The following is a 12,426-nucleotide window of genomic DNA, read 5'->3' on the forward strand; positions in this document are numbered from 1 at the left end:
GCTATTCAGAGTTTGCCAAAAGTTTGTGGTCTTTCACCTCCTTCTCGCTCCCCTCCCCTCCCCAAATCACCCAGTTCTTTACCACTAGCACTACCACGATCTTTGCCTGCAAGGAGGAATGAGCCCAGCTCTCCTGTGGCAACCTCAATCTTACACAGCACAGGCTCATCCTTTGATCCCTCCTCACAACTTTATTTCATTATCCCTTAAGTATAAGGAGGAAAGTTAATGACATCATAAAACCCAGAACTCTATAAAAGATGTTTCTGCTGATTTACTGCCAATGTACTAGAAGCATGTCATATAACTGCCCATTAAAGATGGTGAGTTGCTCTCCTGCCTGCAGCTTTTCCTTATCACCAGCCCTTTTATTTATGACCAGATTATAGGGGGTGGGTGTGCACCATAAATCACAGGGCTTAGTTTTTATGGCACATATAATTAACCCTTTAATTATTGCATTAAGGCAGAACTGTGTGACTTTCTCATATATATATATATATATATATATATATATATATATATATATATATATATATATTCTCAAGGATTAACATGGTCAGGAAACAAAGGTCCTGGATTTATTTTGCTTCTTTTTAAACATTAGATCAATGCATCCAATCTATCTATCCATTGCTGGTAGTTACATGGAGAAAAAAAGGTACAGTCTTCAACCTGGAGCCAGGAACCCCATAGCCTTAAAGAAGTAAAAAACAGACACACAAAAAACAGTAAGAGTGGCAGGACATTCCTAGCTGGGGGTATCTTGCTCAAATGTGGAGGAGTAAAGTGAGGGTACTCTGCTGAAGTTTGATATTCTAAGGCTAAGTACATACAGTACATTTATAGCACATTATTTCTCCCAAATAATCATGGGAACTGTAGTTTAGCTCCTGTTGTTGTTGTCATTTAATCGTTCGTGTCCAACTCTTCATGACCCCATGGACCAGAACATGCCAGGCACTCCTGTCTTCCACTGCCTCCTGCAGTTTGGTCAAACTCATGTTAGTAGCTTTGAGAACACTGTCAAACCATCTCGTCTTCTGTCGTCCCCTTCTCTTAGTTCCCTCAATCTTTCCCAACATCAGGGTCTTTTCCAGGGAATCTTCTCTTCTCATGAGGTGGCCAAAGTACTGGAGCCTCAGCTTCTGGACCTGTCCTTCCAGTGAGTACTCAAGGCTGATTTCCTTCAGAATAGATAGGTTTGATCTTTTTGCAGTCCATGGGACTCTCAAGAGTCTCCTCCAGCACCATAATTCAAAAGCATCAATTCTTCGGCGATCAGCCTTCTTCATGGTCCAGCTCTCACTTCCATACATCACTACTGGGAAAACCATAGCTTTAACTATACGGACCTTTGTCAGCAAGGTGATGTCTCTGCTTTTTAAGATGCTGTCTAGGTTTGTCATTGTTTTTCTCCCAAGAAGCAGGCTTCTTTTAATTTCATGGCTGCTGTCACCATCTGCAGTGATCATGGAACCCAAGAAAGTAAAATGTCTCACTGCCTCCATTTCTTCCCCTTCTATTTGCCAGGAGGTGATGGGACCAGGTGCCAGTTACTTTTGTGAAGTTAAAATTCCACCTATCAATTACCCAATCTTTGTTTCCCAGATTCAAAATATGGTACTGGGAAATTTCCTAGTACAGTACTGGGTAAAATACAATATTCCTGCAACAAAAATACATCCCCCCAAAAAAGTTTGAACTGTGCACTTCAAGAGGGCACATTAATGGTTCTAAAACTTGCTCATTCAACAATTGTTGTGGACAACAGTTGCTCAGCAAAATTTAAAAGGAAACCAAAGCCTTCTATTTTCGCCATGGCCAATTTAACTGCCCTGCACAGTGTAGTTACCTCTGCATTGATTGCTTTCGCTGAGAGTAAAGAGAAGCATTTCATAGCAAGTTCAGCGTTGTAATCCTCACCCATGAATTTAGAATTTCATCATGCAATATTGACAGCAAGCCACAAGAAACGCTTTATCGGAACAAAAGGTGTTATAAATTGATAACAGATCATCTTGCTTTAGTCCAGCCAGGAAAAAGTGGCTCATGGATTTTCAGTTTCTTTCTCTTTTATTTCTTTGGCACATGGACAAAAGGTTGTTGGGGGGTGGGGAGGAGAAGCAGCCACATATATTGCTGCTTTTGAGCTCTGTTTTCCCTTTGTGTATTATGAAACAAGAAAGAGTCCAAGCAGGGAAGTTATAAAGAAAAATAATCGAGGAAGGAAGCTAGGAATGAGCTCCCAGAACTTGTTGTTGCTGTCATGATTTATGTAGCACACGCCTCTCCTCTTGCCAACACTAGGAGAACAGGCTTTGAGAAGAATAGCATTTTTTTTTAAAAAAAAAAAAGGTAAGGTGGCTTTGCATGCAGAACTGATTGTGATTTACTGGATTATTTAAACCAGACATAGGACAGCTTCCTAAGGGTGTCTTCAGAGAACTGTTCTTGGACAAATAGAGGGCTCTCTCCTATAAAGCAAGATACATGGGCATCCAGACAGCCCTCCAAAGAGAGCACTGTCCTTGGTAGAGTTTGACAAAGGCCACCCTACTGCCATGGAGACCCACAGATGTAGGAGAGGATCTTCCTAGTGGACATTTTGCTGACAGTCACCTGAAACCCGAGGATGGTCCTGGCACCTTTTCCCTGAAAACTAAGGCCCTGCAACCAGCTGAAGTAGGTTTCTCGAAAGCTATTCAAATCATGAAGGCTGTTGAAAACTGAAGGAAAAAATTCCTGTTTCCCAACCAAAACTGTCTAATCCAGAGCTTTCCAAGCTTTTCATGTTGGTGACACACTTTTTAGACATGCATCATTTTGTGACACATTAATTCAGTTTTACTTTTACTAGCAAACCAGAGGTTAAACTATAACCCCTTATAAGAGATACGGACACATATCGTGCGACACACCTACATACTGCAGCCGACACACTAACGGGTCACAACACACACTTTGGAAAGCTCTGGTCTGAGCATTTAACAATGAATCTTCCTCACTCTGATCTGAGATGTTTACCTAGCATGAGAGCAAAACAAAAGAAGAAAGCAAAGTATGAGTGCTGTTCAACAATAATAAAATACTCTCTATTTGCAATGTAAGAATTCCTCAATTAATTCCATACCTCGAATAATACATACCCCCAAGCTAGCCATCTGCTCAAATTTAAGCTGGAAGATAATAGATTTGGAAGAGAGGACTGTAATTATTTGCTAGGTGATTCTGATTAATTTACAAAGTAAAGTGCTAATACTGATCACATAGTACCCCCTTTGGGCCAAGTGGAAATTGCATTATAGCAAAAGGGGTGTGTGTGTAAATTATAGATGGCAAACCAAATCTTGAAAGCTCATTGGACAGTTTTAATTATGGGTGGCACACAATTTTGCAAACTGATTGAACAGTTTCATCATGTTAAGGCACTAATGAATAGCTGGACCATGGTGTGCTTTGTACAATTGACCCTAGTGGCCAAAATTGGAAAATATGTATTTCTGAGTTTTCATAGAATCATAGAATTGTAGAGTTGGAAGGGACCCAAGGGTCATCTAGTCAAACCCCTGCAATGTTTCATAACATCAGTCTTTTCTAGAATAATACCATAAAATTATATGTCATTAGAAATATAATTTAATGCAGAATTTAATGGAAGAAACTTTATTCTATCAAAGTCTATAGCCAAATAAAAAACCCTATACACAAAATAACCATGATAATGAGTATTTCATAACTTCCCACCATTTCTGTTGGTACTTACAGTAGTGTGAAACCTTTTGCTGCAATTACAGCCCTACAAACATGCCCCATGGAGTAAACCAAGGATTTCAATTTGTCAGGTGTTATAATGTGAAACGTAGATTGTATGATTGCTTCTGCCAATTTTGCTTTATTCCTTGGTTGCTTCTGACTAACAAGTTTCTTTAATCTGCTCTACATATTTTCTATTAGATTCAGGTAAGGGCTATTACATTTCTTTCTAGGTGACAAGTCAACTCTTTTCACTCTGTTTGTCATTGGTCAGTTTTGAGTTAAGGAAATCCCCTTCCTGTTATGTAAGCACAGGTTACAAACGCTTCAGGTTACAAACACTTCGGGTTACAAACTATGCTAACCTGGAAGTAGTACCTTGGGTTGAGAACTTTGCCCCAGGATGAGAACAGAAATTGTGCACTGGCAGCGCCCCATTAGCAAAAGCATGCCTCAGGTTAAGAACAGTTTTGGGTTAAGAACGGACCTCCTGAACGAATTAAGTTTGTAACACGAGGTACCACTGTAACTTTTGATAGAATAAATAGAATTCAGCACAGGCTGTTGCATTACATTCTGCATTAAATTATCTTTTAAATTATATATAAGTTTTGAATTACTGCAGAAGTTTTGGACTGCAGCTAGATTACAGGTTTTTAGCTGTAACTGTTTTTAGAATGGTTTAATTGTTTTAGTATGCTTGTTGCTTTTTAAAAGAAAATGTGGGTGTGCTTTCTACACTGGACCCCTTTGGGAGGAAGGTGGGGATATATTGGTAAATTCAAAAGATTGCTAAATGAATTCACACTCAGCATGGCTAATGGGCAGGGCTGCTGGCTGTGGTCTAAAACCTATGAAAGGCACCAGTTTGGAGAAGGCTCACATATTTTAAATTTCACCAAGGGTGTTTTTTGTCCAACAGTGAAAATCAACAGAAATACCAAACATTATATCATAGTGTGTGATTGGTTTTTTTTGTACTTGTTTGTTAATTATGGATTCTAATATTCAGAGCAAACCCATTGCAATCAATGAAAGCTGATACTTGAACTGGTTAATCTGCTGTTAGAGAAAGACAGAGACTTTACCGGTATGTCTAGCAGGTGGGGGGGAGTTTAATACAAACATCAACCAAATAATCTTGACATGTAGGTACCTTGATGTGGTCAATGAACCCTTGATCTTTGCCATCTTCTCCCTCTGAAATTTTGCAAGTACTAAGTTTGCATTAGTTTGCATCTGACCATTTTGCATGTGAATACAGTAGGTTTGCAGAACATTGGTCACCTGATCATTTGTAAGCAGCTTCTAATCTCCTGCAAATTTCCCTTTTTGATATAGAAATGAGACCTCTGAACCCACAGTAACTTAAATTGCAATTTACCAGATGTAGTTGGATGCATTAGATTTTGAAATTTCCCAAGTTAAAAGTCCTAATGGTTTTTTGCATTAGAAGATTATTACATTTGGATGCAACACCTTAGCAATCTGCTTTTGGTAAATAACTGTCCTTGACGCAACAATAGTGACTCTTTGCATATTCAGTAGGAATAAAATTACCGTGAGTTTACTGCTTTTAGGAATTATCTGCTTTTAAAGTTGTTTGCTAGAGAAAAAAACGAAATTCGTATGCTTTTGTCCTATACATTGTTATCATCCCCAATTTTTTCAAGGTGATATTAAGGTCATGTTCACTCACAATTCAGGAATAAGTGGATAGAAGGGGACTCTAATTCTTCATACTGTAGGAGAATGCTCACTATAAAAACCACATTTTATAATAGTAGACCTTTTCTGTTCCCTCATTCAAAGTGCATTAGGGTTGATTCTGCTACATTGATTGTGGCTGTTTCTTTCACCTGTCAGTTCATACATTGCTTTCCAATATAAAGAGTGTCTTGTGCACACAAATATCATGTCAGGTATATGCAGGCATATACATGTGTGGGAGACACTAGACAGTATCCAAGTATTTTCTGTGTTCAAATGGAACTCCTTAATAACAGATTTCTTTCAGATGTGTCCCTTAAAGTTGCATTTTAAAAACCACAGCATTTCTGGCCTTGACCTCTGATCTCTGTCTTTGATTTGACCATCCCTCCCTGGTGATTTACAGTGGTACCTCGACTTACGAACGACTCGACAACCGAATCTTTCGACTTAAGAATGGGGCGAATGGCCGCACGCTTACGGATTCCTCGGCATCTGAACGGAAACCGCAGCGGTTTTAGATAGGGTTTTTTCGACTTACAAATTTTTAGATGGGGTTTGCTTCGACTTACGAATTTTCTAATGCATTCCCATGGGAAATCGCGTTTCCAATGGCGCTTTTCGACTTACAAATTTTTCGATCTACGAAGGTGCCTTCAGAACTGATTAAATTCGTAATTCGAGGCACCACTGTAGTTAGTTTTGTTCTTAATTTAACTTTTTACCTAGACTCATAAAATTGTAGAGAAACAAGGGTCATCTAGTCCAATCCCCTGCAATGCAGGAATCAAACTTTCCCTAATTGTCATATCTGAGGGCAGCAAGCAGAGAGTACATGAGGCTGTCATTTTCCTTTCTCTCAGTTTGTCGTTTCTTCCAGTCTTAAATTTGACTCACCCGTTTCCACATAGGCCTACATTTCTCTGTGTGCTTTTCAAGCCAGCGTGGCAATTTGTATGTATGGTTAGAGAACTGCATCACAAAATTTGAAGAAGTGTGAATTTCAAAGGAGAGCTGTGCTTGTATGATAAAAGTGGAATTAGAGCAAATTAGAAGTGTTTGTACTAGCCTAAATGTTCATAAAAGCAATGCATTTATTCTGATATAATATTCTATAATATATTAATGTATTCATTCTCATGATTTGATAAGTCATGCTAGTATATTCCTTGCTACTTGTTTGTAGTTCCTATTCTTTCGGGGTGGGGGAGATGTTAAATAAAATAATAAAAAGCAGAGCTGCATTTGGGTTTGTGTATTGGTTCAAGAAGAGCAAATTTGGTAAGTTCTCATTAAAATGTGAACTTTCCCCTTAATATCTGATTTAATAAGGCTCTGCATATTGCAGTTTCAGGGGTGGGGGGAGAGATTCATTAAATACGTGTTTCACAAAGCACTGCTATGCCCAGTGGACTACGCCATAGAATGGGGAATGTTTTTGATGTATATTTTTTTAAAAAAACAGGCTCATAGCTGGTGTGTTTCTACCAAATTTGATTCTATTTGGTACAGATTACATGTGAATATTCATTACTATTAGCCCTCTTTGCTTCTGTGAAAATAATATTCCCATTTTCTTTATTGATCTTGGATCAACTGATCTTGATATGTTGTAAAGTAATATCTAATTGTGCATCACAGATCTATAATGGTGCCCTTAAGCTCCAGTAATTCCTCTTGCTTGTCTGGATGGAGGACAGGGAGGGATGTGGGAGTGTGTGGAGAAACTAGCCTCAGGACTGGTCCACCCTTGTTCCTGATGCAGAACTTCACTCCTTCCTTCTTCTCTGGGGGTGGGGGAGCATTTTGTAGTTTGCTGCAGATGCCCAAATGTCTTGGGCCAGCTCTGACTCGCCTACTGTACAAAAATGAACATTGAATTTGTTGCTCTTCCCAACTTTGCCTCTTGCCCTGCCCACCACTGGCATGTGGCCCTTGGAGGCTTCCTAGGGTGGAATGCGGCCATTGAGCTTCCTTTTAAGCATTCAAGAGTCTAGGACAGGCATAGGCAAACTTGACCCTCCAGATGTTTTGGGACTACAACTCCCACCATCCCTGACCACTGGTCCTGTTTGCTAGGGATGTTGGGAGTTGAAGTCCCAAACATCTGGAGGGTCGAGTTTGCCTATGCCTGGTCTAGGAAATCAACCAGTGGATCCCAACTTCCTTTGCTTTATCTGCAAAGGTGGGCAGAAAAGTGCCATGTGCCATCAGGTCGCACATTCATTGCTTGCTAAATGATTTCATTGCTGTAAGAGGGCTCAGGCAATGCACTAAACGTGTTTGGCGTTCAGACCAAAAACCAGCTTTAGCAATGGTTTGGTTAAAGAATTCCCCGGATTTAATTGTTTAGAGACAACTGTCTTCTCCACAGCAGTGTTTATACAACTGTCTTCACAGCTAATTAGACATATGTTCTTTGTCATCACCACAGCTTTGCTGGTGACGTTAAAAGTCGTTTCCTTCCTTGATGCTTCCTATTATTTGTCAGAAGGCAGTTTGGAAAGATACAGTGCACAGACCTACTCACAAAATGGCTGTGTGTGATTCAAGCAGAGCGTTTACCGTGATCCTTGATTAAATGCAGATAGTCGCTTATAATGTGATTTCTATAGCTTTCTGAAATAGCTTTTTTTAAAAGGGTAAAATATAATTCCCTTTTCAGTCTGTTTAGTTCTTCATTAAGATCACATAGCTCCCCTCAAAGTTTATGAGAAAAGGTGTTGCTTGATTTCGCTTTCATCAGCTAATTTTAATTATTCACACCATTGGCTTCATTAAGTCAAAGCATCCATAGCATTACTTGTGAAATGATGATCTACGGAAGACGGGTGGGGGCCGGGGCTGGAGCATGTAGGGAGCAAACCCAAGCCTTGTCCCTTTTCAAAGCAGGAATGTGGAAACCCCACTTCGAGTTTATGGTCAGATTTCCTTCGCTGATAGAAATTGGATCCCGTTCATTTTGCTGATTGGCTCTATGCATTGAGATTTAATACAGCATCTGCTCGGCCAACCAGTCCAATCTAATAAATGGACCCGTATGTCTCATTTTGTAAAGGCTATGTAGTAAGGGCACTACTCTGGCACCTAGATTTCCAGGAGACATAAGGAAGTTTTTATTTTCTGTTACAGCGAAGGACCCTAGCTGTTCTGGCTTGTTTTTACTTATTAATTTATTTTGCAAATGTCGTTTGCCTCTTTTAACAACAAAAAAATACTGTCAACCCATTAAAAATTATTGTAATTTCTTAAAACCCAAAAGTATAGCAGCAGGGATTGCATCCCACCAATATTAAATCCTGAGCTAGCATGGATGGTGAATGTTGGGCATTCTGTCCATCACACACAGTCTTCTAGGAGTCACAATATTTCCGTGTTAGGCAGCTTTCTTTTAGGGGCTTTGCATTAGCACATTCAGTGTAAGGAGAATGTAGTGTGTGACCTGACACGCCCCTTGAGAAACTCTGCACTCTGCTAGGAATTTCTCTACCAGCTCAGATAGGAAATGTAGCCTGCCAAGCTGATTGTGCATTTTGGTAGTTTTTAAAAAAAGATGTATGTAAACAGTATTGAAAGCCTGTCCAAATTATTCCCAAAGCTTGTGTGTTTTTGAACTTCTGAGTGTTTTACTCTCTCCGAGACTGACAGTTAAAATGTTGCTGTTAAAGCAATAAGCAGAATTTTCAGTTTGCTTGTCAAAACAAAGAGCATTTTTGCCGCAAAAGAGTGCAGAGAAGCACCTAACAATGGAAAACACCTTTCAGAGGAAACGTCTTCATTATACAATCAGCTCCGTACTGTAATCACCTCGTCCAAGAACATGTGTGTTATTTCCCCATAATACTTTATTGCAGGCGGACATTAAATGAATGCTAAATGGCCTGCAGAATACCTGATCTTGATGCCAGAAGTTTTCAATAGTATTTAAGGTGAGGCAGATGGAAGTTAGAGCAATGGGCAGAGGATAACCCATGGCTCGTGAGCTGCACATGGCTCTGGAGCAGCTCGAGTGTGTTTTCTAGAGAGCTGGGGGGGGGAATTGGATCATCCCCTCTATTGGCAGAAATGAGCCACCGAGAAACAAGAAGGGAGGTATAAATATGCTCAAGGAAAACTCAAGGTCTGTAGACATGAAAAAAGTTTTTGAAAAATGGACATAGCCAGGATTTATGTTAGGGGGGCAGGCTTCAGTTAAGTGCTTTTTATTGATTTACTTGATGGGGGGCAGCTGCCCCCCCCCGGCTATGCCTATGGAAGACACATGCGCTTGAGGATTATATTCAGTATCTATCAAATGTGGGTGGGTAGGTAGATAAAGAGAGATAGAAACAGCTTTAAAGTATCCTGCAGGAGGGCTTGACTGGCTTGCAAGTATATTCTAAATAAGAGCACTCCAATTAGGGGTTGAGAATAGTCCCATTTCTACATGTTGCCCCCATGTAAAAGTTAATAAAGAAATCCCTTTTGCACATGTGAGCTCTAGTGGCTTCATGCCTTTGCCCTGGAACTCCTGGGGTGTTTTGAATGTTTTGTTGAGGGGCAGGGGTTGTTGCTGTTGTTGTTTTGTATATTTGTTTTTTAAAAAATTCTGGTTTATGTGGAAATTGTTCAGTTTGGTTATGTATTTTTAAAAAATGTTTTGTTTATTGTGTATGACTGCTTTTGTTACAGTATGTTGTAGTTACGTAATTTTTCATCTTGCAAGCTGCCTTGAGCACGGTTTGAACTGTGGAAAGGCAGCATACATCTAAAATTATGTATGTATGTATGTATGTATGTATGTATGTATGTATGTATGAGCCGCCCCTGTTAGTTATATGAAGCCATCCTAGCTTTCATGATGTTAGAAACGGACACATTTTCCTGAAGCCTCATGAGTCTTACCTAGAACTCCAAGTAGAAAGTCCCACTTTGCACAGATGTACACAATTATCCATAAACTAGTGCTTCGTTCCAATTTATGGGAACACCTTCAATCTCCCCTTTTCTTTCCCATAACACCTCTTATTCAGAGGACTGCTGTCCACTGTTATAAATTTTAGGCATTGAGAGTAATGAGCTTGATAAAGGCGCTTTAAGCCTTTAGGTGAAACATCACGTTCCAGAGCCCCTCCACAGTTTTCTGTTACAACAGGGATGGGAAGGCTTTGGCCCAGAGGATGACCTTGGTCTGCCAGGGGTTCCAGCTTGGCCCGTGAAGCCATCTTTTTGAAGCCACAGCCAGCTGTCAGTCAAGTGGCATTACCTTGATGGGCAGGTAATAATAGTTGATGTCATTATGGCATCAGCTGATGGACACCTCAAGCATACCTGTCATTGTTAGCCCATGGTGGTTGCAGGGGCAGGAAGATAAAATTTTGACCCACTAAGTCAAAAAGGTTTCCTCTCCCTGTGTTATAGGTTTATTTTTTCTGACCCCCGAAGCATTACTCAGCAAGCGTTACTTTCAGAAAAGGTGCAGGGTGTTTGTTTGTTTGTGGTTGTTTTTTAAAAAATAGTATGAAAATATCAGAATCAGCAGGGTGAGTTTTCTATTTTCTCAGTAATAAATACAACACACAAGAAAGGCATGAACTAGCAGCCGTTAATACGTACATTTTGAGCAGATGTATGTTGTTTAATCCCACAAAAGTACAGAGAGCATGCACCTGCTTTAGATGGTGTGTTTTTTTGGAAAGAAACGTAAGTTCTTTCCTGCTAAGGTTTTCCTTGAGAAGACGGTGTTCTCCCTCCCTCCCCTCCCCTCCCTCCCTGTGGCTTAAATTGTAATATCTTCATTGAGCACTCAAACCTTCAGTAGTATCTCCACTTCTTCCACTGCACTCCACCCCAGAACTCTGAAAGATGCACAAGCGCGTGCGATGTCTACAAAGGCAGCCCTGATGTAGTTCCAAACTAAGCTCCAGCCTCAGAGGGAATTTGCCCATATGGTTTGCCATATTTGTTCTCCCACTTCTCTCTCATTGCGGTGTTTGTGCGCTAGATGCAGATTGTTCACAGATTGTGTAGCCATTTGTGCACAAATATTTCTTGGCTTGGCTTTAAATCCTTCCACCCCCAACTTCCCTTCCTTTTACTGTTATGATTTTTTTTAAAAAAGTTCAGCAGTGGGTGATGAAAAGGTTTCGTCTTTTTAAAAATGTATTGTTGGCTTAAGTTTTCATAGGTAGATTAGACAACACTTGTCTTATACCAGCCTACCATTCTCTACTCCATGGATTGAGGAGCGGTGTCGCTTCAGACGTGGTTTACCTACAACTCCCATCATGCCCAGCCACTGGGTGTTCTAGCTGGGGCCATTGGGAGTTTGGAGTCCATCGACATTTGGAAGACTGCAACCTCTGATTCCCTGGTGTACTTATACTAGCACCAGTTCATTCATGTGTGTGTGTGTGTGTGTGTGTGTGTGTGTGTGTGTGTGTGTTATTATCTTACAGAGCTGCTATACTACTTATATTTTACCCATTAAATACAGTTACAGGTAGGTAGCCATGTTGGTCTGAGTCGAAACAAAATAAAAAAAGTCCTTCAGTAGCACCTTAAAGACCAACTAAGTTTTTATTTTGGTATGAGCTTTCGTGTGCATGCACACTTCTTCAGATACACTGAAACAGATGTTTCATGCATGCACACGAAAGCTCATACCAAAATAAAAACTTAGTTGGTCTTTAAGGCGCTACCATTAAATACATTAATTAAAAAAATATTAAACTGCAATTCTCATCTGCTGCTATACTTCAAATCCTTGCATACATTTTAACATAACCATTTTTTTTCAAATATCACACAAAACATTTCCATTCTTAATTTTTTTAAAAAAATCTTCATTCTGTTCTTTAATTCTCACAGTCAGTTTAGCCATCTCAGCATATTCTGTCATCTTCATAAGCCAATCTTCTTTCGTTGGGACTTCTTTCCATTTTTGCGCATAAACTATTCTTGCCACCATTGTAGCATACA

At 39.9% G+C, this 12,426-nt stretch overlaps 1 protein-coding gene across 24 annotated transcripts in view; it reads left to right on the top strand.

The window, feature by feature from the left end:
• Positions 1 to 12,426, top strand: part of FBRSL1 (fibrosin like 1) — a 791,192-nt gene that overhangs the window by 415,327 nt on the left and 363,439 nt on the right. The gene's annotated exons all lie outside the window — the stretch shown is intronic.

This window comes from Zootoca vivipara, chromosome 16 (genome assembly GCF_965207765.1).
Source record: "Zootoca vivipara chromosome 16, rZooViv2.hap1.1, whole genome shotgun sequence".
Taxonomy (NCBI): Eukaryota; Metazoa; Chordata; class Lepidosauria; order Squamata; family Lacertidae; genus Zootoca; species Zootoca vivipara.